Genomic DNA, 6,108 nt, shown 5'->3' with positions numbered 1-6,108 from the left:
CGCTCTCCTTTGTATTTTCCCAGTTTGTGGGTCGTGTGGTGCAGCAGTCAGTGGATCCTGGCTCACTGCTTGCAACCCACAAGTTTGAGGCAGGGTGTGCAATACCACCTGCTACTACAAAGCCCCACATCCAGCATCTTAAGCACAGTAACATTTTGCTCACACAAAATCTAAAGTGGATGTTTCTGGTTAAGAGGTACTTTTCACACCGTTATTCAGAAATTCAGTCAATTTCTTTTCATGCGATGGCTCCACCATCGCCCAGGGCCTCCGAGTCTTCCATGGGTCCTCCGCCCGGCTGCCAGATAGGGGAAGGAGAGCACAGAGAATTATGCAGGATGTTTTTGTGGCCATTCCTGCACACAATTTATTAGGCAGAACTCAGTCACATGGTCACACCTAAATGCAAGGGCAACTGAAAAAATGTACTATGGTGAGATGCTTCTGAGGAGGGGGGAAAAAAAGGAGTTTTGTGACCACATAGAAATCTCTACCTTACTGTGGAGCCTTGAAGAAGTCACTTGTCTCTGAACCTCAGTTTCCTTGTCGGTAAACAGGCACAGGAATAATAGCTTCTTCATGGGGTTATTATTAGGGTTAAATGAGATAGTTCATATGAAGCAATTGGCAGCAGACCTGGAACACAGTGTTTGAGAAATGTTGCCTGTTATGATTATTACAGCATCTGCATCTAATTAATCTTTGCATCCCCCATTGTGTGGTTTCTTTTTATTTTTTTCTTTATTGATTAAGGTATTACATATGTGTCCTTATCCTCCCATTGTCCCCCCACCCCACCCCCACTTGAATGGTTTCTTTTCTTTCTTTCATAATTGAAATTTTATTGGTTGTTTTGAGGATAAGTATACAGACATTGTAATTTGTACACAATTGACATCAGTATAAAAAAAAAAGTCATATAGGAGAAACCAAGATGGCGGCATAGGTGAAACACCTAACCTGCAGCCGGGCACAACAATTTCAAAGGCACAACTAGAGGTCAGAACGGACATCGTCCAGAACCACAGGAGAGCTGGCGGACTGAAATGCCCACAGCTGGGGGGAAGGAGAAGGCCACGGGACAATCGGGGGAGCCGTAAAAGACTGAGGTATGGAGAAACTGGCGGAGACACGAGCACGTGCGCCTGCGGGGAGGATGGAGCCGGAGAGGAAGGGGCGGCTGACGGCCTGGCCGGCGTTCACTGGCAGGAAGGAGATAAAGGCTCCGGAGTGCGCTAAGCGCCGGCTCCGACTGCACTGAGCGCCAGTTCCGGGCGAAACCCTGGGAAGCCAGGCGCAGGCTGGGGGAATGAATCTGGGCTGTGGGGCGCAGGCACAGAGGAGCGGGGGAAGGCAGAGTTCCAGAGGCGCGCACGGGAAGGTGCGCAGAGGACGGACTGTTGCCTGCGCCACTGAACTGCCCTAGCGGGAAGGAGACATAAGCTCAGGACCGTGCTGAACCCCAGTTCCGACTGCACTGAACCCCAGTTCCGGGCGAAACCCTGGGAAGCCAGGCGCACCCCGGGTGGAATGAATTTGGGCTGTGGTGGCAGAGGCACAGAGGAGCAGCGGCTCCAGAGGCACGCACTGGAAGGCGCGCAGAGGACGGACTTTTGCCTGCGCCACTGGGTGGCCCTGCTGGGAAGGAGACAGGGGCGCCAGACTGCGCTGAGACCCAGTTCCAACTACACTGAAACCCAGTTCCAGGCGAGAATCTGGGAGTCCAGATTCATTAGGGGAGGGACTGGACTGTTTGGCAGTGGGCGAAACTCCAGGGCGCGTTTCTCTCAGAGGTGTTTGCAAGGAATACAGAGGGACACAGACACAGGAGCCTCATAGGGCGGGGCTGACAGGAAGCCAAGGTTGTAGGCTCCACCCTGTAGCTCCGCCCCAGCCAAGCTGAGCAGAAGCTTTTTCCTGCTGAGTGCCTCAGGTAGTGGCTGACCCACACTACATTGGAGACCCAGAAAAGAGGGCATCTAGTGGTTGGTGTGAGATGACACCAGATTTCAACCACTCGCATAAGGGAGGCATTCTAGAGGCAGACTCAGTGAGCGCCAAGGCATTGCTGCATCAAGACCCGGCCCACAAACATGTCTCCTGCACAGCAACTCTTCCTATATAGACAAAGAGGGTCCTCACGGCCAATTGGCCTGGAGGACAATTCCTCCCAGTGACACCAACAATAATCAAGACTTAACTGTACAAAGGAGGACCAAGATGGAGACATAGGGCGGCAGCCTGATCGTTGCCTACCACAACAATATTGAGACTACGACGGGAGAGCAGAGCAGACACCAGCCAGAACCACCGGGGGGCTGGCTGAGCAGATGCTCTACAACTAGAATAAAAGAGAGGGGTAAGCGGGATGATGCTGATGCCGGTGACCCAAAGTCCACACTTTAAGAACTATGGCTCAGGCGACACAATGGCGGCCTGGAACGTGCTCGGCGCAGTTCCCCCGGCGGTCTCCGGCTGAGGGGACGGCTCCACTCACTGCCGAGCACGGACAGACGAGCCCCTGGGAGACATGGGGTGGGAGACTCCGTGCTCGCTGACCTCCGAGTCCTTCAAGAATCTCAATGCCCCGAAGCGGCCAGGTGCGCACGCTCGGCAACCGGCCACCGTTGCAGACCCAAGGGCCGACGCAGCGACACCGGACCAGCCCACCACCGTGCACCGGGCACACCGGAGCCTTGCCGAGCCCGCCGCCCAACGAGTTCTGCGGCAGCCGCCCTGGAGCTCTGAGAAAATGACCGAAGGAATTGCTGAGAGGGAATTGACCAACAGGAATTGGGATCAAGAAGACGAAACCCCGCTGAGACCCGAGTCCAGGCGAGCCTGCGAGCCTCTGGGCTCAGATGTGGTCACACGCCTCTGGGTCTAGGTGAGGCCTCACGCCCCTGGGTTTGGGTGAGGCCACGCGCCCCTGGGTCCAGGTGAAGCTGGATTCCGGGTTCGGGTGAGGCCATGTGCCCCTGGGTCCGGGCGAATCTGAACCCTGGGTCCGGGTGAGGCCGTGGGCCCCTGGATCCGGGTAAGGCTGGGTCCCGAGTCCGGGTGAGGCCGTGCGCCCCTGGATCCGGGTGAGACCACGCGACCAGGGGTCTGAGAGAGGTAACGCGCCCCTGGGTCCGGGTGGCTTCGTGCACCTAGGTCCAGGTGAGGCCACGCACCCCTAGGTCCGGGCGAGACCATGTGTCCCTGGATCCGGGTGAGGCCTCGTGCGCCTAGGCCCGGGTGAGGCCACGTGCCCCTGGGTCTGGGGGAGGCCAGGCGTCCCTGGGTCCGGGTGAGACCGTGTGTCCCTGGATCCGGGTGAGGCCCTGTGCGCCTAGGCCTGGGTGAGGCCACGTGCCCCTGGGTCTGGGAGAGGCCAGGTGTCCCTGGGTCCGGGTGAGACCATGTGTCCCTGGATCTGGGTGAGGCCTCGTGCACCTAGGCCCGGGTGAGGCCACGTGCCCCTGGGTCTGGGAGAGGCCAAGCGTCCCTGGGTCCGGGTGAGACCATGTGTCCCTGGATCCGGGTGAGGCCTCGTACACCCAGGCCCGGGTGAGGCCACGTGCCCCTGGGTCTGGGAGAGGCCAAGCGTCCCTGGGTCCGGGTGAGACCATGTGTCCCTGGATCTGGGTGAGGCCTCGTGCGCCTAGGCCTGGGTGAGGCCACGTGCCCCTGGGTCTGGGAGAGGCCAGGTGTCCCTGGGTCCGGGTGAGACCATGTGTCCCTGGATCCGGGTGAGGCCTCGTGCACCTAGGCCCAGGTGAGGCCACGTGCCCCTGGATCTGGGGGAGGCCAAGCGCGCCTGGGTCCGGGTGAGACCATGTGTCCCTGGATCCGGGTGAGGCCTCGTGCACCTAGGTCCAGGTGAGGCCACGTGCCCCTGGGTCTGAGAGAGGCCACGCACCCCTGGGTCCGGGCGAGACCATGTGTCCCTGGATCCGGGTGAGGACTCGTGCACCTAGGCCCGGGTGAGGCCATGTGCCCCTGAGTCTGGGAGAGGCCAAGTGTCCCTGGGTCCGGGTGAGACCATGTGTCCCTGGATCCGGGTGAGGCCTCGTACACCTAGGCCCGGGTGAGGCCACTTGCCCCTGGGTCTGGGAGAGGCCAAGCGTCCCTGGGTCCGGGTGAGACCATGTGTCCCTGGATCCGGGTGAGGCCTCGTGCACCTAGGCCCGGGTGAGGCCACGTGCCCCTGGGTCTGGGAGAGGCCAAGCGTCCCTGGGTCCGGGTGAGACCATGTGTCCCTAGATCCGGGTGAGGCCACGTGCCCCTTAGTCCGGGTGAAGCCGTGCCCCTGGGTCCGGCTGAGACCAAACCAGAGGGAGTCGGACCTCCGTTACCACCATTTGTCCACCATCCAGAGCTGAGGGGTCAGTGCTGACATGTACACATAAGGAACTGGTGGACATTGAAATTGGGTCTCAAAAGAACTGTTGGTCCAGAAAGAAACTCACTACAGACTGATTCATTTGCCTGTCAGCATAACTATTATTGCTTGTCTCACATTCAGTTCTCATAAGTATATATCTAGTGACATATGATCTCGCTCATCTAGGGGAAGTGATGAACAACATAGACTGAGGAACAAGAACAGAACCAGAAGCAAGGAGGCATCGATAGGACTATCGGGCCTCAGAGGGAGGATAAGGGAGGGTGGGGGGAGGGGGAGAGTTCAACCAAAGGACTTGTATGCATGCATATGAGCCTATCCAACGGTTAAGTTCAACAGGGAGTTGGGGCATGCGTGGGGAGGGGGGGGGATGGGAATGGGGGGATGAGGACAATATGTGACACCTTAATCAATAAAGAAATTTAAAAAGAAAAAAAAAAAAAGTCATATAGTTGTGATTCTTTCCTAAATAATTATTCCAGTGACTTTCCAGCTTAAAATTTGGAGGCAAATTTTAGAATATCCAGTACCAACGTCTTCAAATGTTGATACTCCATTCATCAAAGTCCTACTAATTCACAATTTAATATCATATACACTACATTAATCAAACGTTTGATCTTTCATAGCACACTAACAAAGTTACTAGGAAAACTGGACTACCACACCAAACATGTTACAGATGCACAAAATTCTGACAGGGAGAGCCAAGATCAAGAAGTGGTTTTCTTTAGGAAACAATTCTATCAAACACATGATAATAGAAGTAATTTAAAATGTTCAAGACATATTAAATGCATGAGTGCCTCAAATTGCCATTTAGTACGTTTTGTATTAAACCTATCTCATGTATGAAATGTTAACCTGACACCCGAGACCATCAAAGCCTCCCATATTCAATATCCCACTATTTTCTGGTTGTACCAACCAACCAGCAAATGATTTCACCTCTTAGGAAAAAAAAGCATTTATACTTAAAAAATAGGATGAGGTGAAATTCCCTCCTTCTTAAAAATGTTTCTAAATGCTACTGAAAACTTGCATTTACAAAATCTTTTGGTTTGCATAAGAAGAGAGACAGGGACCACTGGTAAGACATGGTAAATGACATTCATCAGACTTGGAACTTCTTTCTCTCCCGCTTCATCAGATGCTGGACTCTCCTCGTTTTTCGTTTCTCCATTTTCTGCAGGTAAATCTTTAGTTCCTTGGTCAGACTCTTTGGCCTGCTTTCCCTTGCCTCCCCTTTTCCCTTTTGTTTGTACTTTTTTGTCTGCAGTTTTATCCTGGCCTTTTTTGGCTTTTTTAGATTTTTGCAGGAGCAGGTTTAGCTGACAACCTCACTGGTCTCTTCTTAGGCTCCTCTCTGCCTCCTCTTTGCAGAACTGACCTTCCTCTTGGGCATGGTAGTGCTGGGGCATGTGTGAGCTGGGTGCCTGCATGCCTCAAACATCTGCAAAGAGGATTGGCCATATTGCCTTCTCTACCTAATGCAGCATACCAGAGCTCTGTGCATTTGCATGTTGGTGGCCCAACCATGACTGACAGCAGTAAGGAACTCACTTTCCTTGGCTGCTGTCCTATTTCTTTCTCTAATAGAATCATTGAGGGGGAAACAACTGTAGTTCAGAGTCGGATTCAGGAATGCCTGCTCTCCTCACCCATATGATATCCTAATGACACTCAAACCCTATAATTATGCTTAACAACATTAGGGT

General features: G+C 54.1%; 1 pseudogene; it reads right to left on the bottom strand.

Annotated features, from left to right (window-relative positions):
- Positions 1–238: 238 nt before the first annotated feature.
- On the bottom strand, positions 239–5,795 carry LOC103285874 (non-histone chromosomal protein HMG-14-like; annotated as a pseudogene).
- Between the last annotated feature and the right edge of the window lie 313 nt (positions 5,796–6,108).

The sequence above is a fragment of the Eptesicus fuscus genome, chromosome 12 (assembly GCF_027574615.1).
Source record: "Eptesicus fuscus isolate TK198812 chromosome 12, DD_ASM_mEF_20220401, whole genome shotgun sequence".
Lineage (NCBI taxonomy): Eukaryota > Metazoa > Chordata > Mammalia > Chiroptera > Vespertilionidae > Eptesicus > Eptesicus fuscus.
The sequence above is the reverse complement of the archived record's forward strand: the minus strand, read 5'-3'. Positions and strand labels throughout refer to the sequence as shown.